The sequence below is a fragment of the Cupressus sempervirens genome, chromosome 1 (assembly GCF_028749045.1).
Source record: "Cupressus sempervirens isolate cs-2001-9-10 chromosome 1, ASM2874904v1, whole genome shotgun sequence".
NCBI classification, from domain to species: Eukaryota; Viridiplantae; Streptophyta; class Pinopsida; order Cupressales; family Cupressaceae; genus Cupressus; species Cupressus sempervirens.
Window position 1 is genome coordinate 432,434,590 of NC_143118.1, and position 23,887 is coordinate 432,458,476.

A 23,887-nucleotide genomic window follows, 5' to 3' on the forward strand; every position below is an offset into this window, starting at 1 on the left:
AAACAATGGCACGTTGAGTTAGTGATCACACCTTCATGTTAAGTCAATATCATCCCTATATGGGCAATGCATATTTTATTATTATTTAAACCCTCTTCTAATTGGTAAATATGGATTCATAATATATTATGTGATTAGACCCATGAATATTTCTATTCATTTATAATTTTACAATGGTCACATAAATGATTAAATTAAATGTTATTTAATGGGTTACAGGGATTTTAAGTGTTTGATTTAATCTTCATTTTATTGTCTACTAATTTCACATATTTGAATCCCAATTCAATTGGGATTACATAATTTTTGGGTTAAGGGAGCTAATTAAATTATTTTATTTTTTGAGTCTAATTTATATGTCACTTTTTAAAAGTGCATATATTGACTAAAAAGTAAGTTTATTCAAACTTCTCACTTTTCTATTTCATGGTTATGGAGGAAATCCTTCAAAACCCTCTTGTGAGAATTCAAATTTTTATCATCGTAGGAGTTTGGCTTGGCAGATCGTCATGAGATTGATCTCTTTGGATTCGTATCGGGATTGCTCCTCGATGTTGATGGTTTCATCAGATTTGGCGTCCTCATTATTTTACAATGATATTTCTTGTTTTTCCCTTTTGGTTGCAAGGCAGGGCTTTCTGCTTCTATTGGTTTTACTCAATTTTAGCTTCTGATTCTTATTGCTAAATGTTATTGTAGTGCCTGCCCCTAGTTTGCATTTTGTTATTATTGTCAAACTCTTTTAGGCCAGTTTTATGCTTGATTATTAGTAGCATTATTTTGAGATTATCATATACTATTTTAGATTTAGTTCATTTATAATGAGACTACTTGGTACTCTATATTTCATGTACGCATGATGATTATTACAGTGATTTCATTTATTGATGATGATTAGTTAGATGGATTATCACATGTGTTTTCTTATGGATACTTACCCCGTACTACATGTCTATGGTATGCATGTATATTTTCTTTATGTATGGCATTTTTGATGTAGTTAAGGAAGGGAGTCATAGTCACCTGCTAGTCGGAATCTACATGATACACCACTTCCTGCCATTGTCTATTTAGCTTAGTATATATGTGTTTGTACATATGTGGATTTTATGCAGATTACAGGTACTGGCTATCGACTTCCCTAAATTGCCAAGATGAGCGTACCCTATCGCATTATCTTAATGGTAAGAGAGGGGAGATAAATTCTTAAGTCTAAATCATATACCTTTGAGCCAATTTTCCTAGAAAATTAAGACAAGTATCTAAGGTGATTACCTTTTGAATGTGTCAAATGATGTTAATTCATGATTATAACCCTTTAATTTGATCTTGTATGTGTTTCTCTATGATGGGTTTTGTATTTCATCCTATAAGTCTTTGGTGATTTTTCTATTAATTAAGTCAAATTAAATGATTAAATTAATGATTTAATTTAATAGAAAATTATTATGATATTTTTAAATTAAATTTAAAGATAAAAGTTATAAGTTTAATTTTAGAACGTGATAATATTTATTTAATTTAATAATAATATATTTAGAGTTCATTTTTTTTTTGATCGGTAATAGTTGTTTTGTAATATAAAATATAAAAATGGGTTATCCTTGGCCCGAACCAGTAACAAAAGGTTACACACCCAATCCAAAGAGAGTCAATACAAAGGGAAAACTACATTTAAAAAATGGGCTAGGACCTATAACTTTCCTTTACCTTGAGATTGAGACCGGAGGATCATCTCAAAGGGCTCTTTTGCCCCTCGCTTCTCTTTCTTGCTCTTCACAACTTGCCATCCATCTTCCACCATTACAGTTTGGTCTGCCATGTCGTCTCCATATGTGTAAGAGAATCCTCTTCATTATCATTTCTTTGTAATGTCTCTTTTTCTGCGTCATGATCATAATGCTTCGCTTCTCTTTTCCTTCTAGTGTACTCGTGCCTTCATAAGCCTGTAAACACTTTCCACTCGTTGCTAAAAATTTGCCACTCCTTTTTGGAGGCTCATTTGTAGCTTCTAGAGATATCCTTTGTGGAGATTCTGTAACAAATTGAGAGAAATTTTTTTGTTTCTCACCCCCATCCACATTCTTCAAAACTGTGTAGTGTTGTTCCTCACTATCTTTCCACCAAGATGCTTCCCATTGGATTCTCATTTTTGAGCATTTTGAAGCCACATGTCCCACTTGGTGACATCTCCTACACCTAAATGGAATGCCTTCATAATCCAAGTGTGGAACCCAACAACCTTTTGAAGTTTTAATCTCAATTTTTGCCAGTAGCCCAATTGAAATATTCATTTCAACTAAAACTCAGGCATAGGTGGAATGTAAAAGGTTTGAAGAACCTTCATCTACCATCAAAAAATTACCTAATGAATTTCCAATAGATTCCAAACAAGAGTTAAACCATAAGTGTAAAGGAAAGTAGGGGAGTCTTACCTAGATAGGGATCTTTTCAAAACTTTTGAATTAGGTCAAAAATTTGGGTGCCATGGTTTCAACATAAGGGCATGTTGATCCTCCCAGCACCAAAAATGATCACATAGGATTATCTTTTTATCCTGGATATTCTCAAACACAACAATAAATAACCCTTTAGCTGCAGGGTTAATCTGAACTATTCCTGTTAGTAGAGGTCCCCAATTTTCTGAGATCCATTTATGCAGCTCACTCAAACTAGGCCACAACCCACTGAACCTTCCTATTATTCCAAACTCAAAAAAGACTAAAACATTATGCACAACTTCCTCATATACACATGCATCTAAAACCACCAACACACCTCCTTTTTTTTTGTTGCACATGGGGTCTAAAGGTAACAGCCCTACTGCATCCTTTGCCATGATCATCATGGCTTCCATCCCCAACCAAACTGCCTCCCTTATTACCACCAACAGTAGAGTCTTCACTGACGGCACCAAAACTACCACCATCATCAAACTGACCACTCACTCTTCCACCCTTATTTCCTTCATTACTATAATCTCTTCCATTTTTACATCTACCCCCTCCAAAACTCCATGCCTTATCAAAATGCCTACTAACATTTGGGCAATAACTAAAATTTTTGCTTGGGACCTATGAAACCCTATGTCTGCCATCTAAACTGAGTTCCATAGCTAACATCCCTTGTGTGACTTTTTCCAGGCCCCTGGATCCATCAGCTTTGAAGGGTGACTGTTTAGCAAGAGGACCAACATCACTGTCCACATAAGAAATGTGTCTTGTATCCTTCTTTGCGATCACCCTTTTCTCCTTTCCCTGCATGTTCTTAGCACCATCATTTTCTAGAATATTTCCATTTGAAGCCAGAGGGGAGAGAGCCTAACATTTTCAATAACCAACAGGCAGATTGTAGGGAGGTGAAACCCTAGTCATTGCGATAGTCGGGAGCACCATCTGTTCGAACTCATTTAGAGTTCATTTTTAAATAAATGTAACTATTATTATTATTTAAGTTAATAAATATTTTATCAATTAAAGATTCAAAAATAAATTAAAGCATGGAAAAGATAGTAATTTATTAAAAGTTTAAAGATTGCATAAAGTGTGCATGAGATTAAAATTTAATAAATTAATTAAAAAGAGAAGTCAAGTGAATTTAATTAAGATATTTTATATTTCAATAAACATGCATGAAAAAGATAATAAAGAGTTAAAGACTAGTGAGTAAGGAGTCCTCTCAGGTGATCACACAATTAGTGCCCCGAATTTAGGAGAGAACTCCTTATCAGCATTTGAGGGATCAATTTTCAAAGGATCAAAGTTTTGGGAAGGACTGCAAATTTTGGAGAAGGAATTTTTTTTGAAGAGAGAAGGTTTTGAGAGAAGAAATTTCTCCCACAAATCATTTTGGGCATTGCATTTTTAGCATCAAAATCTAGGTAGATTCTTGTGATTAATTCACATAGTTAATTATGCCAATTCTTTCCCTGCCTTCTTCATGTCTGTGAAATGGTTAACTGAATAATTCTTTGTAATGAGTATTTCAATTTGAAATTACTAGTATGCATGTAGTTTTCTTCTGCATACATAGAGATTAAAATATCTTAAATTCCCTGTTCAGTAATTTACAAATTAGATATTAAACCAGGTAGGGTTTTGAAATTTAAGAAAGAAAATTTAAAGAGAAAAATTGACTAGTTGGTTGTATTTTCCCTATCAAATTAATGTTGGAATTATTATTAAAATATATATATACAAATTAATGTGGGAAGGGTTTTGTTTTTTAAAAATATTTTATTAAACAAAACAATAAAAAAATTATATAAACAAAAATTGAAATGTTTTGGGAAGGGATGTAAATTCCCCACACACCCCAACCCTTTTTAACTTTGTCAGCATCCATACGGCTATTGTTGCAAGTATTGTGATAGCAGTGGTAAAATGTACCACTGCGACTGTAGGCCCTACAACAGTAGGGTACACCTCTCTGCAACCTTCCTTTAAGGGACAACTGGCGGTGATTTAAAATTAATGTATTATAGTAATAATTATTATTATTATTATTTATTATTAATTTTATTAAAAGTTTTATTAATTATTAATTATAAAATTTATTAAAAGTTTTTATTAATTATTATTAATAAATTTTTAAAATATTTTAAATTTAGTAAATCATTAATAATTTTGTTAATTATTTTAATTAATAAAAATATTAATATAGTTATTGTTTTACATAATTATTAGTTAATTAATTAAATATAATTTAATTAAATTTAACTAGATGGTTGAAATATTTAATGGAATTTAGATTTAAAAATAATAATAATAATATTGACTTTAATAAAATTGAAATTATTTTTATTGGAACATCAATAGTTATTATTTTAATAAATATATTATCCTTAGAGTATTTTAGGAAATTGAATTAAAATATAATGGGGGTAACTCTATGTTTTATTTGGATATATGAATGGGTTAATTTGTGGGGTAAATTGAAAATCCTTTATACTTGAAACATACATTGAAATGAAAACTGAAACCTTACATTTAACTCAACAATATGTTCTCAAAATCAAACCAAACTATGAAACCTACACTATGTTATCTGTATGTTGTCTATGTTTTGGGGTTTGGGTTGGCTAGAGTGTTGACCACTTTTAGAATGTCTACCAAAAGCTTGGGAGTTTTGTGATTGTGGTATTCTGTTGAACTGATCTTGATTTTTAACTCAACCATGGTAATGTGTTGGTATTCTCTTTGATGAGTTTGTTTATATTGTTGGTTATTATTTTCAATGTTATTATGGGATAATGGGATGAAAGTTATGACCTAGCCGACTTAACCATTTGAGTCTTCGATTAGTATTTTTGGGATACTTTCCAATTGCTTGTAGAGATTTGATGGGTTATTGTGAATTAACTTTTGATGCTTTCTAGTCACTTGTATAGGATTGAGGTGATTTTATATGATTATTTTAGTTATACTTTTATGAGCCTAGGGTAGGTTATCTATATGTAATGTTGGGAAGTGGCTTGCAATGGATGCCAGGGCCCTAAGTGGCTGCCAGGGCAACCCATTGTAAGTTGTTTAATAAGTGAAAAAACTACACTAAATGAGAGTAAAATAAACCTAATAAGAGTCTTTTCATGTTCTCACCCATGCCTCAAGTGCTAACTAGGATGGGAGTAAAGAGAACGCTTGGTTGCAACCATGCATCATTAGTATGCCTTCTTAGTATGAGAGGATACTAGTGTCACATAGGGTCACTAGGGGGTCGAGGTCTTGAGAGATTGCTAGGGTAACTCTAGCATTGATTCGTGTGATGACAATTGTCCACTTACATAGTAGGTTTCCTACGTGTCTTGTGTGCCTCTGGGTATAGATGTCAATTTATCTTAGAACCTTTGAGTTAGATTACTTTTAGGGTTTTTTGGACTTAGAGATTACTTTTGATATTTGGATTGATATCCTATTCGAGACTTGAAACTATCTCCTTAGTGCAGTGGGAGTGGACCTTTTTGGGTTACCACACAGTCGGGTGGTAGTGCTTTTTACTCTTACTATTGAGATCCATCTGTTGATGTTGTGGCTAGAGTTCTTTGTCAGCATTTCCTTTCATTCTATCCTAATGTATTATGATGGATGGTTATATCTTTCTAATGGATAATTATATCTTTATGATGGATGGTTTCATTTACTATATTGTACTTTGTTTCATGGATCCAAAAGGGATGATGTAATCTATTTTTATAAATGTATATTCTTTTAGCCTTTCATACCCTGTGACATGTATAGTGGAGGATTGAGCATTCTGAATTTTATTGCCAAGTGGCATTCGAAACAAATGTATATTATTTAAATAGACTTTGGACTTTTAATTATTCTTTCATGTGGATGTGGTATTTATTAGACTTAGTATTAATTATATTTAGATGTGATTCAATGTCTTTGGATCCTTAAGGAATGTAATCTGTGATATTTGCTTATTTATGATTGTATGTTATTGCTTCCACTATTTTGTGTTTGGCATGTATGTTATTCTTGCTTCTTAAAAAAATGTTTGGTAAACTTAGTAAAACACTAGGTTAATTATTTTGGATACCTTGGCGGGGTGTTACATCTGGTATCAAAGTCCGCGTTCTACATTGGGAGCTCTAGGTATATTGGAAGGCCACTAGTTGTTAGCTAGTTGAACAAAGATGAAACTTAAAACTGTTATGTATATCTATTTCAAACTAAAACTTGAACTAGTTGAGCTGAAACAAAACTTAAACTTTTTGTTGTATATTTTTAAACTTGAACATTTAGACTTTAAAACTAAATCATATGTAAACCTAAAAATAGACAAAACTAAAAATTGAACTTATATTGTTTTCAAAACATGTGTCTTTTATCCATGCTTTATAGTAGTATGTTTTATGGCTATTATAGTATCATGTTTCTTGAATATTATTATAGGATGGTGTCTAGGATGAAATCTTCTATTAGAGGTCATAGCGTAGGCCGTGGTAGAGGTCATGGATGAGGCAAAAAAATCAGTGTACATGAGTCTATCCATGAAGGCCTCAATTAGGAAGAGGGTAGGGAAGAGCATGTTAGAGAGCATCAGGAAGAGAACCATAGAGAGAAACAGGCCGACTCAGAGGAGGTTGACCTAAGGAAAATGATGAAAACAATCATTGATCACCTACCTCCTATTTAGGGTTAGAATGGAGCACATCAGGTAGGATTGACCATAGACCTAGGTCTAGAAGCCCTCAAAGGGATTGACAGAGATCAATTGTATCTACTTAGATGAAGGAGCTTCAGAGGTCCAAGGTCAAACCCTTTAATGGGTTAGGTTTAGGTTATGTAGCCAAGTAGTGGCTTATTGCTCTTCACAGGGTTATTTCTATTTAGGAATTTGACACTAATGTCAAAGCGAGGTTTTCTATTACCATATTGGAACTCTTTGGAGCCACTTGGTGAACTATTGAAGAGAAGAAGCTAGGAATATACATGAAAAATGCCACATGGGAGTTATTCTTGGAAAAATTATGTGAGAGATTCCTACTAGAGGAATGGAAGCATCATAGAGCAGATGAATTCCGCAACTTGAGACAGTTTACTATGATAGTAATAGAGTATGAGTGGAAATTCAATGAGCTTATGCCCTTTTTGGAAATTAGTGATAACCCAACATAGTTGGCACACCATTTCATTAGAGGCTTGAAAAACCATCTAGTTGGGAGTGTTAAGGTATTTGAGCCTAAAACCCTCAAGGATGCACTACATCGAGCTATCCTTGTAGAGCGGACTGTCAACCTAAGACATGGGGGTTTTGTGGGAGCACCTATAGTATTAGGATCTAAGGGTAACTACAACTCATGTGGGAATATAAAACCTCCTTTTGGAAGTAATAAATACTAGGGAGGATCTTATCCTCCAACTCAGAGTGGTGACGAAAATTCTATCTCTAAGAAATATCGTAACGTGCAACATAATAAGCACAACCAGTATGATCATCTATCTTAGAGTATTCATTCTCATCCTAGTGGGGGTAGTGTTCAATAGTCTAGTGCACCTAGAGTGCAGAGGAGTTTCAACAGAGAATGTTTCTCATGTGAGCAACGTCAACACAAGTTGTCCCATTGCCCTTGAGGGAAATCACAATTCTCAGATCAAAGAGCCATAGCTTCAGAACCTACGGTTGAAGACATGGGTAGGTCCTAGAGAATGTTCTTAGTGGAGTCATATCCTCCTACATATGGAAAGGGTCCAATGGGACCCACATAGTGAGTTCTTTAGTTTTACCATTCTTTTAGGCTTGCAGGAGTAAGCCTAAGTCTAGGGGGGGTGGATGTAGTGCCTACGCCTAGTTTGCATTTTTGTTATTATTGTCAAACTCTTTTAGGCCAGTTTTATGCTTGATTATTAGTAGCATTATTTTGAGCTTATTAGATATTGTTTTAGATTCAGTTGATTTATGATGAGACTACTTGGTACTCTATACTTCATGTATGCATGATGATTATTACGGTGATTTCAATTATTGATAATGATTAGTTAGATGGATTATCACAAGTTTTTTCTTATGGATACCTACCCCATACTACATGTGTATGGTGTGCGTGTATATTTTCTTTATGTATGGTGTTTTTGATGTGGTTAAGGGAGTCATAGTCACCTACTAGTCGAGATCTACAAGATGCACCACTTCTTGTCATTGTTTATTTAGCTTAGTATATATGTGTTTGTACATGCGTGGATTTTATTCAGATTGGAGGTACTAGGTATTGACTTCCCTAAATTGCCAGGATGAGCATACCCTATCACATTATCTCAATGGTAACAGAGGGGAGATAAATTCTTAAGTCCAAATCCTAAACCTTTAAGTCAATTGTCCTAAAAAATTAGGACAAGTATCTAAGTTGATTACCTTCTGAATGTGTCAAATGACATTAATTTGTGATTATAACCCTTTAGTTTGATCTTGTATGTGTTTCTCTATGATGGGTTTTCGTATTTTGTTCTATAAGTCTTTGGTACATTTTCTATTAATTAAGTCAAATTAAATGATTAAATTAATGATTTAATTTAATGGAAAATTATTATGATATTTTTAATATTTAATTATATTTAATTAAATGGGAAATTAATTAAATAAAAAGAATTAAATTTAAAGGTAAAAGTTATAAGTTTAATTTTAGAATATAATAATATTAATTTAATTTAATAATAATATATTTAGAGTTCATTTTTAAATAAATGCTAAATATTATTATTATTTAAGTTAATAAATATTTTATCAATTAACATTCCAAAAATAAATTAAAGAATGGAAAAGATAGTAATTTATTAAAAGTTTAAAGATTGCATAAAGTGTGCATGAGATTAAAATTTAATAAATTAATTAAAAAGAGAAGTCAAGTGAATTTAATTAAGATATTTCATATTTCAATAAATGTGCATGAAAAATATAAAGAAAGATAATAAAGAGTTAAAAACTAGTAAGCAAGGAGTCCTCTCAGGTGATTGCACAATTAGTGCCCTGAATTTAGGAGAGAACTCCTTATCAGCATTTGAGGGTTCAATTTTCAAAGGACCATGAGTTTTGTAGAAGGAATTTTTTTTGAAGAGATAAGGTTTTGAGAGAAGAAATTTCTTTCACAAATCTTTTTGGCTGTTGCAATTTTAGCATTAGATATCTAGGTAGATTCTTGTGATTAATTCACACAATTAATTATGCTAATTATTTTTCTGCCTTCTTTGTGTCTATGAAATTGTTAACTGAATAATTCTTTGTGATGAGTATTTCAATTTGAAATTACCGGTATGCATGTTGTTTTCTTTTGCATATGTAGAGATTAAAATATCTTAAATTCCCTATTTAGTAATTTGCAAATTACATTCATATAGTTTTGAAATTTAAGGGATACTTTGATTAGTATTTTGAGTCTTTGATTAGTATTATTGGTATGCATGTAGTTTTAAAATTTAAGAAAGAAAATTTAAAGAGAAAATTCGACTAGTTGGTCATATTTTCCCTATCAGATTAACACTAAAATTACACACACACACACACAAATTAATGTGGGGAAGGTTTTGTTTTTTAAAAATATTTATGAAAATCTTTTATTAAACAAAATAATAATAATTTTTTTTTGTATTAAATAAAAATTTGAAATGTTTTGGGAAGGGGTGGGAATTCCCCACACCCCCCCCCCCCCTCGCCCCCATTTTAAACTTTGCCAGTGGCCATATGGCTGGTGTCGCAGCTACTATGATAGTAGTGGTACACTGTACCACTACAATCGAAGGCCTTGTGGCAGTAGGGTACGCCACTCGATAGCCTCCCTTTAAGGGATGGCCGACAGTGATTTAAAATTAATATTTTATAAATTTTTTTTATTAATATTAATTATTAAATTTATTAAAAGTTTTTATTAATTATTAAAATGTTTTAATTTATTAATTATTATTTATTATTAATAAATTTTAAATATATTAAATCATTAATAATTTTGTTAATTAATTTAATTAAATGTAATTTAATCAAATTTAATTAAATGGTGGAAATATTTAATGGAATTTAGATTTATTTTTTAAAATATTGACTTTAATAAAAATGAAATTACTTTTATTGGAACATCAATAATTATTATTTTAATAAATATTTATCCTTAGAGTATTTTAGGAAATTGACTTAAAATACAATGGGGGCAATTCTATGTTTTATTCGGTTATATGAATGGGTTAATTTGTGGGGCAAACTGAGAATCTTTTATACTTGAAACATACATTGAAATGAAAACTAAAACCTTACATTTAACTTAACAATATGTTATCAAAATCAAACCAAACTATGAAACCTACACTATGTTATCTGTATGTTGTCTTTGTTTTGGGGTTTGGGTTGGCTAGAGTGTTGACCAATTTTACAATGTCTACAAGAGGCTTGGGAGTTTTACAATTGTGGTATTATGCTGAACTTATCTTGATCTTTTAAACTCAACCATGGTAATGTGTTGGTATGCTCTTTGATGAGTTTGTTTATATTGTTGGTTATTGTTTTCAATGTTATTATGGGATAACGGGATGAAAGTTATGACCTACTTGACTTAACCATTTTGAGTCTTCTATTAGTAATTTTGGGATACTTTCCAATTGCTTGTAGAGAACTGATGATTTATTGTGAATTATCTTTTGATGCTTTCTAGTCACTTGTATAGGACTAACGTGATTTTATATGATTCTTTGATTTATACTTTTATGACTAGGGTAGGTTATCTATATGTAATGTTGGGAAGTGGCTTGCAATGGAGGCTGGGGCCCTAAGTGGCTGCTAGGGTAACCCATTGTAAGTTGTGTAATAAGTGAAAACACTACACTAAATGAGAGCAAAATGAACCTAATAAGATTCTTTGTATGTTCTCACCCATGCCTTGAGTGCTAGTATAGACTAGGATGGGAGTAGAGAGAAAGCTTAGTTGCAACCATGCATCATTAGTATGTCTTTTCAGTATGAGAGGATGTTAGGAATAAGGTGTCTCAACCTTGTATAATTTCTATTCTTATTATTTGTTTTGTAAAATGTATTTTTTGCAAATAATGTTGATGTGTCAACATCTTGAATCGTGTGTAAGGAGATCATGACTAAAACGGTTATGACGGATTCCTATGACACATAAGAGCTATGTTAGGAAGATTCAATGACAGGTGAAGACATGTGGCAACTAAGATATGGTAAAACCCTAATACAGTTTACCTTTTGGGAGTAGCCCTAAAGTGAAGTGCATGTTATAAGCATTTTTAGGGTTGCAAAGAGATGCAATGCGAAAAGGGTGTATTGTTGGTACTGCGAGTAGCTACTGGAGTCTTATGTTGTTGATGTTGAACTTGCATTGCAAGTGTATTGTAACCTCATGTTGAAGATAATACATTGTGTAGGTTCTGAAGGGGTGGGGTCGTTTTACTGAAAGGTTTTTCCCCACCAGAAAATCCTTGTGTTATGTGTTCCTTTCTCTATCTATTTTATGTATGCATGGTTAGCTGCAATATTGTTGTTTACATGATATTGAATCTGTAAGTGTAGAAGATTTTAATAGGATTTACATCATACTTTCCTTATGAGATTAGTGTAGGAAGTTGTTTCTGCACCTGAGTTTCCTTACAGAGGATACTAGTGCCACATAGTGTCACTAGGGGGCCAGGGTCCTAAGAGACTACTAGGTTAACTCTATCGTTGATTCATGCAATGACACTTGCCCACTTAGATAGTAGGTTTCCTATGTGTTTTGTGTGCCTTTGGGTCTAGATGTCAATTTATCTTGGAACCTTTGAGTTAGATTACTTTTAGGGTTTCCTAGACTTAGAGATTACTTTTGATATTTTGATTGATATCTTGTTTGGGACTTGAGACTATCTCCTTAGTGTGGTGGGAGTGGGCCTTTTTCGATTACCACGCGGTCAAGTGGTAGTGCTTTTTACTCTTACCATTGAGATTGGTCCGTTGATGTCATGGCTAGATTTCTTTGTCTACATTTCCTTTCATTCTATCCTTGTTATTATGATGATGGTTTCATTTGTTGTATTGTACTTTATTTTATGGATTTGAAAGGGACGATGTAATCTATTTTTGTAAATATATATTCTTTTAGCCTTCCATACCTTGTGACATGTACAGTGGATGATTGAGCATTCCAAATTTTATTGCCAAGTAGCATTCAGAACAAATGTATATTATTTAGATGGACTTTGGACTTTTAATAATTCTTTCATGTGGATGTGGTATTTATTATACTTAGTATTAATTATATTTAAATGTGATTCAATTTCTTGGAATCCTTAAGGAATGTAATCTGTGATGTTTTCTTATTTATGATTGTATGTTATTGCTTCCACTACTTTGTGTTTGACGTGTATTTTATTCTTGCTTCTTTTAAGAAAAATGTTTGGAAAACTTAGTAAAACTCTAGGTTAATTCTTTTTGATCCCTTGGTGGGGCATTACAATTAGGGAGTGAAGAACTAGTGTTCCCCTCTATTTTATGTCCTATTTCGTAGGAATTTAGAAATGCAAGTTTAAGCACTGTCATGTTGCCATTTTTTATGTGATTTCTTGGAAGTCAAAATTTATTTGATTTTCCTTAGTTTGGACCTATTTTCTCAATGTGTTTTAGATTTTTTCAAATTCCAAGATGTTCTAGTTTTGGGTGTGTTTGGCATTATCTTGTTTTATGTAACATCTGGTTTTCACTTGTTTATCATTTTGAATTTTTTAGAGATTGGATCTTGTAGCCCCTTCCTTAACAATTCAAATCATGGAAATGACATAGGTATTAGACATTCTAGGGTATTTTATTTCTAATTCCAAACTCATGTTTCCATATTGGATATTGTGGAATTGTGAGTTTTGCTGGATTTGCTAGTTCATGATTGTGTGTTTGTTTAGTGAATTTTATTTGACCCTTGATTTTGTGACTCTCTTCTTGAGTTGGAGTTTTAGTTTCAACTATTTCTAAGAAGTTTGAGTCTTGAGCTTTTATTCTTGCCTCATTTTGCATATCACCCATTTTTTGTTGGGGGTTTTGGCATTGTCTTCTTTGATTGTGGAAATGGATTGTATTTCATGTTTCCTTTTATTTGCAAACAAATTTTTCCTTCAAAAAGAAAAGTACATAATGAATCAATATGGTTGAAATGAAAAAAAAAACATACCAACAATTGGGTGAATTATCATTGATTGATAATCAGCCTTTGAATTGTGAGGTACAACTCCCTCTTAAAAAGATTTACAATCAATTAGGTGATAGGTTTTGTCTTTAACCCAAAGACACAAAGAGTTACTAACATTCACCCATTAATATGGAATGAATGTGATTGCAAGTTTTAAGAATGGAATAAAAAAAGAAAGCATAGAAAGTAACCATATGACTAATTATTTAACTTTCTTTACATTACAAAGAAATGGGGAAAACATATTTTATTCTACAACTATGGGTAACCTAGGATTGGATTGAAAACATGAAAGAAGAGATCACAAGATTAACAAAAATCCAAGAATTACATCTTCAAATCACACGATTTGATAAACTTAACCCATCTTTATTATGAACACTCAACACAAAACTATAAGATAATATGCCCCTACAATTACAATTGAAATACAACATAAAAAATGAAAATCCAAAATCTCCTATTACAACCCGGTTATCATCCCTCTCCCTTGGCAACCCTATGACTTGCACAAAAAGAAGAACCCCTTAAATCACCTTCTACTTATGTAATATATAGCCCTCTTTTTGAAAATTCTCATTCAATATTTTTATAACTGAATCTTGGAAGAAAGCATTATTAATTTGAATAATATTTAATCTTTCTTCACAACCATGTCTTCTTTCCCAGTATTCAACTTAGTAGGAAATAGGTTCAAATTTCTTATTTTACTAGGTGTGATAAGGAAGACCTCTCTTTTTTTGCATTATATGCTATAACACAAGTATTGTATCTATTCCAACTTTTTATTTTAATTCCTTTTACTTTTTATATGTGTCATCCCCATAGGTTAAAATTTATCTTAAACTGACATGTAACTTTGGATTGACAAGTGGAAAATATTGGTGTGAGATGAGGTTGAGTAACTTCTTTGAAAATTTTATATAGATACCTAATGGATACATCCTTTCCTCCATGTTGAGGCTCATGCCTTCATTCATAAAAAACTCTTACACTTGACTAATAGGGTCTTGAATAGTCGGGTGATGGAACTCATAGATCTCTCTGTATTTGCACTAAATTATTTCTATGAATTAGGGGTTTTAGGTTCATTTAGAAGACTCAATTAAAATTTGCCCCAATTTCTATCCAAATTAACATTATAGTTGGATTGTTGATTATGGGTTCTAGGTGGGGTTATCCATCACCAGGTCATGCAATATTAGCCTCTTTTCCTTTGACATTGATGCATTACAATGCATTTGAACTTTGAATGATATGATTTTAAGTTCTATTGCCAAAGTGCATATAGATAAGGGTGATCTTACTAGTATCAAGATCAACTCCTAACCATGTGAGAAATCTTGTTAGTTTCATAGGATTCATAATCTACTTCATGTTTATTAGTCTTGGGTATCTTTAGTTCCTGCATTGACATTTTGTCAAGAAATTCACAAGAAATGTTCTATACTCACATTTGATGTCGTAGGCTCAATATTTTCTTGTTGAACATGTTAGTTATGTGAATCTCATATTATGAAGCTGATATAATGACTGGTAGACATTCTATCAAACACGTAATAGTTATTCTCCACATGGTTTTGAGACTTAAATACTTGTTGTAACCTAGCCACCCGATGAGGATATTTGGTGCATTACTTCTTTGCATTTGCTCAAGTAGTCTATGTACTTAGGGACACACTGATCCTTTTCTATACTCAACACATGCTTATTAAGAACATTACCAAGCACTTAAGTCATGGTCACTTCCTATTTATGGCTTTTGATGTCAAAAATATTTCCATTGACAAGAAGTGGGCCCCTTGGGACATTAGATTGAAGAGTTTGGGATGTTCCTTATTTAGGGTCTAGCAAATCTTTGGTCCAACTTGTAAGTGAGAACCTATTTATCATGATAATGATTCTTTGTACATATCTCCTATGAATTGGGCGTCATGAAATCTATAAATAAATTGATGTGCATGTGGATTGGTGTAGAGCATGCTCTGAGTGTTATCAATTCCCAAACATTGACATTGTCCTTACTATGGTGTCTTCTTGGAAATGATATTTTAGAGGTAGAGATTAATATGGAATTTTAGTTCCACCCCATTCTTCCAATCATTTCAAGCCATGATAAATCAATCCTTGATTCAATGACTCCCCAACAATTCTATGTGTGATACCTTAGAATATATCATTAAAAATGGTTTATCTTTGTGAAAGCTATCACATCTTCCACCATCTTGGTGAGATATGGACCTTATCTTTCATATTTAATTATGAAAAATTTGAGGCTAATAATGTGTACTTTGGCCTCATCTTTCATATTTAATTATGAAAAATTTGAGGCTAAGAATGTGTACTTTGGCCTTTTGAAATGCGAAGCCTAATTTAAATTGTGAACTTGAACTTGGAATTTTGAATTTTGAGTTCAAGTTCAATATAACTCTAGACTAGTGAATATGTACCTTGGATTATGCATGTTCAAATGTTTAAACTTAAATTTGAATCTTAAACTAATCTGCACTTGAAACTTTGAACATTGAGCCATAAAACCAAACCTCTTCTTCTGAACTCCTCAACCAAAAAATCTACACTTCTTTTGAATTGGTCAATATACATTTGAACCCATATGTCAAACTTGATAATGGTTGACCTTTGAAATTGAATATGGGATTTGAATCTATAAAATCAAATTAAAACTTGAAAAATTAAATGGTGAACTTGAACCATACATTTGAATCTTCGAACTTTGAACTTTGAACCTTATAGGTTCCAAGTTCAAGTTCAACATAATCTTGGATCACTATTTTCTTCATAAGTCATAGTCTACCAAATCATCATTATAAATTAGAGTCAACCAAAATAACAAGATGATATAGGGATTCCTTTTTTGGGGAAAATTATCAAATTTTAAAATTGATGTAGGAGCATGCTGGGTTTTGGAGGAATCTTGCATCAACCAAAAACATTTCTATGTTTGAAAAGTAGCATTATTGCTAGAACTGTATTTTGCATGCTTGTTGTGGGCACTGTAACTAATTTTGCACAATGATTTAAAAACTGAAATTTTCAAGGATTAAAAAGGGCCTAGAGTAATATTTGTGGTTAAAGGAAAAATTTCTAATTCATCATGGTTTGGGAGATACAAATGTTTTTCTAACACATCAATTTTATGTCAGTTTCATGATAGGTTTTTGTGTGTGACTTTTGGGATGGATTCATAGCTCTCCTTGATGAATCATCCTTTTCACACTTCAAGTATTGTATAGGACCTAAATTAATACCTTTAGTTCAAAGGAAAAGTTCTAATTCAATTGGAGCTAGGAGATATCGTTGTTTTCCTCAAACATCTATTTTCAGATAGTTTTCACAGAAACATGTAGAATTTTTGTCTTGTGCAATTTTGTATGAGGAAATTGGAAATTTTAAGATAGGGCCATGTTCTTGGATCATTTTTGGTCCTAAATATGGCTATTAAGTTTCATTCATTTTTCTATAGTTTTGGTTTACTCTTCCAAGGAGGACCTATAATGTAATTAAATGCTTGCCTAGCTGACTTGTAGGTTAGCTGGTTATGTAAGAAGCTTGAATTGATGTAGGAAATAAATATTAGGATTAGGAGATGGTAGATGAGATTTTAGAAGATAGATCATGTGAAAATCCTAGAGAAGAAGGAAAGATGCAAGCTTGGACTTGATTTCATGATTCTTTGTATATGACCATAACTTCAAAGGCCTCACAACCGAGCATATTTGAATTAATTTTCTAATTATATAAATATGGTTGCACATTATTTGGTCTCTATTTCTCTTTTGTTTATTTAATTTTTATGTTTCTTCCATTTTTAAATCTAATTAGGGAATGTTCATGGGTTTAAGTTGGATCAATTCCTCTTGAATCTTCCCATCCTTGCATTAGGTGGTAGTAGAGCCTAGTTCTTTCTTGTGGATTGGATCTTGGAGAACTTTATTGGATTAGTTGTAGGGTGATAGATTTTAAATCTAACCTATAACTTGTAGAAGGTTATGATCTTTTAGGAACTATTGTCAAGATGGTTCTTGGTAGAGGAAATGTTTTTGATTAGATAAACAGGTTTTACAGGGAACCTAAAACCCAATAGTTAAAACAAAAAAAAGGCTGATAATAAGCGTGAAAGCCCAGCCAATAAAGTTTAAGGTCATAGGCTGATAATAAGCATTAAGCCCAGCCATAGGAAAGAGTTCTGAGAAAAGACCAGGAAAAAAAACAAGCAAAGCCACGGCCTAAAGCCATAACAAAAAGCCAAAAGACAATGATAAACAAAAGAACAGGTGAGAGTTATTCCTCATTCTTTCGCTCTAGATCATGCATAACTAGAGTAGCCTCAAAGGCTAGTTGATTCTCCTCTGTTTCCATCTGTTGCGCCCTTTGATTCCCTTGGTCCTGATCAGGAATGAGTTGTCCTTTGCAGAGTCATCCTCCTTTCTAGCCTCATCCCTATCTTTTCCATCCTCATCTTCATGCATTTCTCTATCTTTGATCTAGCCCATGAGATAGATGATGTTGTTGTTAATGGAGCTTAACAAGGAGAACATCTAATTCACAAGGTTGTGATTGTAGTTTTCTAGGTTGTGTATCCTTTTTTCTGCCAGACTGAGCCTGTTAACCAAATTCGTTCTCATGTTGGCATCCATCCCTTTCCTTGTTGCCTCAATATGTTTCACCTGATCTTTAACCTCCTCAAGCTCATGGAAAAGCCATTTGATTGATCTAAAATTATCAATCATACTATTGCAAGCATTATTTAAGAAGTTCATCCCTATCTCCCTTGCTTTGTCCGAAATAGCCACAATTGCCGGATCAATTAGTTCTTCCAGTCGCTGTTCTTCTTGATTATCCACGAGGATTTGGGGATTCACAGCCTCCCTGAAGATGCCCATCTTAGAAATCTTGACATTGAAGTTGAGCCACACCTTCCTCCTGTGATTGGTCTGCACTTCCCCTTCTGCATACCCAACTTTCTCCTCTTTCTGCTCCTTAGGATGGAGATGGACAGGAGAAAGGGGCAGCATTGATGCCTCCTCAAATTGAGAGTGCACTTCCTCCAAAATCTCCCTCTTGTGTTTCTTCCTTCCACTTTCCTCCTTAATTTCCTCCTACGTCTCCTTAACCACCTCCTCAGATGATCTAAGGGATAAAAATTACTGAAAAGTAAAATGTCCCCAATGCTCCAAGAATCAACATCATTACAAGTGTTCACAATTTTGACTTCAACATAACTTGAACGATCAAAATTGGAGTTCAAGTGCAAAAATTATGACTAGTCAAAATGGTCAAACTGGGATCAAAGGTCATAAAAGGGTGAAAAAAATAATCATCTCAAAAGTATTTGACAATGGATTCCAAATGAAAGAGCTCATCAAAAGCTTTCCAATGGTGTTCATTTCATCAAGAACGGAGATCAGATATAAAAGTTATGATGGTTTCAAATTCAAGAAAAAGTATGGATTTTGATGATGTCGGCATGACATCACAAAATCATAAGGAGAGGGAAAACATTCAAATTCAAATTAAAATAGCTATTTAATTCGAATTAAGGGCCCGTTTGGTTGCTGGAATACAACTAGAATAGGAATAGAAAATTAGAATTCATTTTTAATTCTCCGTTTGGTGCACCAAATCAAAAGTGAGAATAGGAATACGTATTCCCATTTTGCCCCAAAATGAGTATTTGTCCATTCTCCAAAATACTTGTAATTGGAATTGCTATTCCCATTCCCATTTTGAATTTTTCTTATTTGAAAATGTTTTCAGATCTGCTTCATTATAACTTCCTGTTGGAGCTCCCCAAAATGAAAAATCATGACCATTTTCAAACTGATGATACTGATGATCTAAGTAGATAAAAACTAAGATGATCACATTGCGTGAATGAAACCTGCAACTTGGGTTCTGAGGCTCTGTGCGAGATGCTCAAAGCTTCTAAGCAACTAAATTCCATCAAGAGTATGGTAAGAAGTTCCCTCACCCATTGTTGCCATTTTTTTCAGGATATTTGTTTTGGTCTCTTTGCCATACAAAATGGTATAAGTGTCATCCTCCGCTCCTCTCCTTTCATTTTCTGCACACGGTGCACAGGATCCTTTCCATCATTTTTTTCACCATCACTCAATAAAATAATGAACGGTGTTTTCTTTTTTACTGATGGGTTTTTGGCTGCTTTGTTCATTAATTTTTTTGCCGCATCCAAGCCAGAGGAATAGTGCATTCCACTGCAATATTTTTAATCTCTGCAGTAAATGTCATTGCCAACTATTTAACTAATGAAAACCAACAAAATTCAATAGTAGTGATGACACAAATGGTGGTCGATGTTGTTTTCGGCAATCTGCACTGTTGATGCTAAAATTTAAATTATGTTTTTCCTTCTTCATTCATAAAATTTGATGGGTTCAGACTTTCAATCTTCAATTCAAGTTTGTGCAACCAAACAAGAGATAAATGGAATTGGATTGTAATTTCCTATTCTCATTCTCCATTTCCATTCCCATTCAAATTTTCTCTTCTAATTCCCCATTCCTATGCCTGCAACCAAACGGGCCCTAAAGGAATGAGATAATGGGAGTTGAACTCCTAACCATTGGCCTCCTAAAATTAAGGCCAACCAATGGGCTATTTATGGTATATAGAATATTAAGGGAAGAGTTGTTATCTATGCATAAAAAATTTTCAATCTTATTTAAATAAGGGTATTTGTTGAAAACAAACCCTTAATTTTGGTGTGAGATCATATCAAAATAACGGTAAAAGGGGCAAATTCAAAAATATGTAATCAAAATAGAGGATTATGTTTGTTAATTATTTTAGCCCATTTTTGGCTAAATTTGATGTATAAAATGGGGGTAATAGGCTTTGGAAAGGCATCCAGGTGATGAGAAGGAGATTATGATCTTGGAGACTTGATGATTATTCCATCACATTGGAGAGTAATGCTGCAATTGTGCTTGAAGGGAAGATCCTGAACACTTGTAATTGATTTTGGAGCAAATCGGATTGGTCCCTCTATTGGAGCAGGACCCAGAGGTGTAGTCTGACCCACAGATGAACTCTGTTATCAATTGTGTTTTGTCTTATGTCTCTCTACTCTCTTTCTTTCAGTCATTACCTTTTTATGCTTTGTTCATTTCAGCATTTAAGTTGTGTTAATTTGCTAATTAATGCTTTGAAATTTTACTTTATGAAATAATGTTAAGCATTCCTCTATAATAGTCCTAGATCCTAATCAGATCATCAGACTCTGGTTCCTCCTCATCATTGCTATCTCCCTCCTCAGCCTTCTCAACAGGCTTCTACCCAAGATCCCTAGGGCTTTTTCTGCTTGGGGTTATGGGGGAGGGGGATTTTTTAGCATGGTAAGTCATTGCTTTCCCCAAAGAAGAGATCCCACCTTTTTTAGAGCTAAGGTTTTGAATTTCATCCGAGTTAGAGGAGTAACTAGAACTTTCAGACTCCACATTCTCTGTCTGAGGGGGGGCGATGCTTATAGTCTAAGCTTTGAAGTGCTCATGGATAAGCAGTAGTAGCCCCTCGTGCAAAGCTGGGTTTGTGATGGGCTTCTTTTTGAAGCTATCCACCGCCTTGCTCATTGATATTAACAGATAATAAGGGAAGGAAATTTTGGCTTTCTTCTGGAAATGATTCAAAATGACAAAGTGGTGAGTTCGAGCTCTATCAAACCTAGGGTCCAATGTAATGTACTCAATAACAACTTTCAGAATATACGTCCACTGCTTCTTCATGGAGTCGGGGACATAGTAGGTGTCAATCTTTTTCAACACGTTCAATTCCTTCTCACTCTACACAAAGTCCCTAACCGCATTGGCAGAGAGCTTCTTATCCCTAAAGAATTTAAAACCCTCAATAGGGATTTCGGTGACAACCGTAATCAACTCCTCCATTATTCGGAAGTAGATACCATTCACCTTAACCCTGCAATCCTTCCAGGACCCCACCATACTTTTGGTCACCTCCTAATCAAAACCATGCAGCTTCATGATATACTTGGTAACCCCACCCTCTTCAAGCTTTTCCCACACTTTCGGCCTACTTCTCCATTTCTCAAAGTCCCCCACTGGCTCCTTTCTACATCTCTTGCCCACCATTTCTGCACATTGCACACCCACTTTACTCATGTGATCTTCACTCTGTGACTTAAATGGACCACCGAGAGTAAGCAAAGAATAGAGAAAAATAACCCTGATGTTGCCCCTGAAATGATTGCGATAAACAACCCACAAAGCGTGGTGATTAATCAATAAAGGATTACTGCATTTACAATTTCCCATGCTTCTATTATGAAAAGTACCCTTATTTCTTAACCCTTTCATATTCATAATTAAAACTTGATTTCCTCTATACTTCCTTGGATTTTATCCAAGTCGATCATACTTTTAACGTCCATCAAAAAACAAGTTTCGAGAAGCCAAGTCATTTTTTGGTTTGTGTCGACCCCTATATTCGCAAACCTATCGGCAACCGGGTTTGCTTCTCGAAAAGTATGGGTGACATGGAATTTATTAAATTTAGCAAGGGTCTCTCTAGTCTCATCAATACGATTTATAATCATCCAAGATGGATACAAATTTCCATTGATGCACTTTATGATGTTATTTGAGTCCCCTTCAAGCCATAAATTGGTGACCCCTATTTCAAAAGCTAGTTTTACAACATTGCACGCTGCGTTGGCTTCTGCAAAATGATTTGTTTGGAAACCCAACAGGAAAGAAAAAGCCGCAATACTATCTCCATTTTCATTCCTTACCACACCTTCACTACCCGAGGATCCAGGGTTGTCCTTGGAGGCTCCGTTGAATTTGGCTTTGTGCCAACCTTCAGGGGGGAGGAGCCACTTGGCTTCCTATGTTTTCTTCACTTTGTCTTTTACCTTCTCCTTTTTCCTGCCTCTTATCTCAAAAATGCCCCCCTTCCTCACAAAAAAATTATCCTTTATGTTACTAAAGATCTTCCTTCCAACAACTAAAGTTGGCTCCTCCCTATCTCTGAAAATTTGATTGTTTTTCTCCTTCTTTATGCTCCAACAAAAATGGGGCAGGAGCTAGGAGCTAATTTTCTACAAGGCAGACCCATTGAACATGACATGCCATTGATAGAAAAAGTCCAGAAGGTTGGAAGGAGAGCACCAGCTGTGGCCAAGGTCTTGGGTGAGGAAGCCCCAAACTATCTCGGAGTAAGAGCATAGAACGGACAAATGATTACCTGTCTCTGACTCTTCTTTGCACAAAACACATCTGCGAGGCATGATATGACCTCTTTTAATGAGATTTTCATGGGTGAGAGTTTTGTCCTGAAGAGAAAACAAAAAAAACATGTTGACTTTTGGCATTAGGCCCAGGAGCTAGGCCCTTGACCAAGGGGGAGAATCTTTTAAGATCCATAAAGTAGAGTACCCAGAGGCGACCGAATAGAGCCCATTGGCATTATCCCTCCAAACCAGTTCATCCTTAATGTTGTTGAGGGATAAGGAATTAAGCATGATCATGATTGGTTTGAGGTCCTCTGAGATAATGGAAAGGTCCTTCCATCCCTATTCGGTCCTATAATTGCTGATTTTGTGCCCAAAAAGGTTGATGCAATCATTAGCCCATACTCCATAGCTGGGGTTATTTATTAGGGGGCCCTAAGAAAGCTAGTAGTTAGACCAGAACAGAATATTCTCCCCATTACCCAACTTCCAGGAGACTTTAGAATTAGCCAAGTCCTTGGCTTTTAAGAAACCATTCCAAACAACTAAGCCTCTTGGGATATCCTTTTTGAATAGAGTGAACTGAATAGAGGGCCTTTTTATATACTTATTTACCACAGTGTCTCTCCATTCCCCTGTGCTACTAAAGATGCACCAGATTTTCTTTGCCAGGAGGACCTTGTTGATGTGAGTGAGCTTCCTGATTCCCAGACCTCCATTCTTCTTAGGGAGGCAAACTTTGTCCCAAGCAACAAGGGGGTACCTTTTATTCCTTTTAGTTCCCGTCCATAAAAAATCCTTTTGGATTTTCTCCATCCTCTCGACATATTTCACCGGTATGGTGAAAAGGCTTAGGGCATATATTGGCAAGTTTTGGAGGATGGATTTAACTAGTTGAGATTTTCCAGCTTGGCTAAGAATGGCTCCTTTCTAGCCAACCAACTTCTTACTAAACCTATCTATGATGCCATTCCAGAAGGATTTAGAAGGGGTCATTCCCAAGG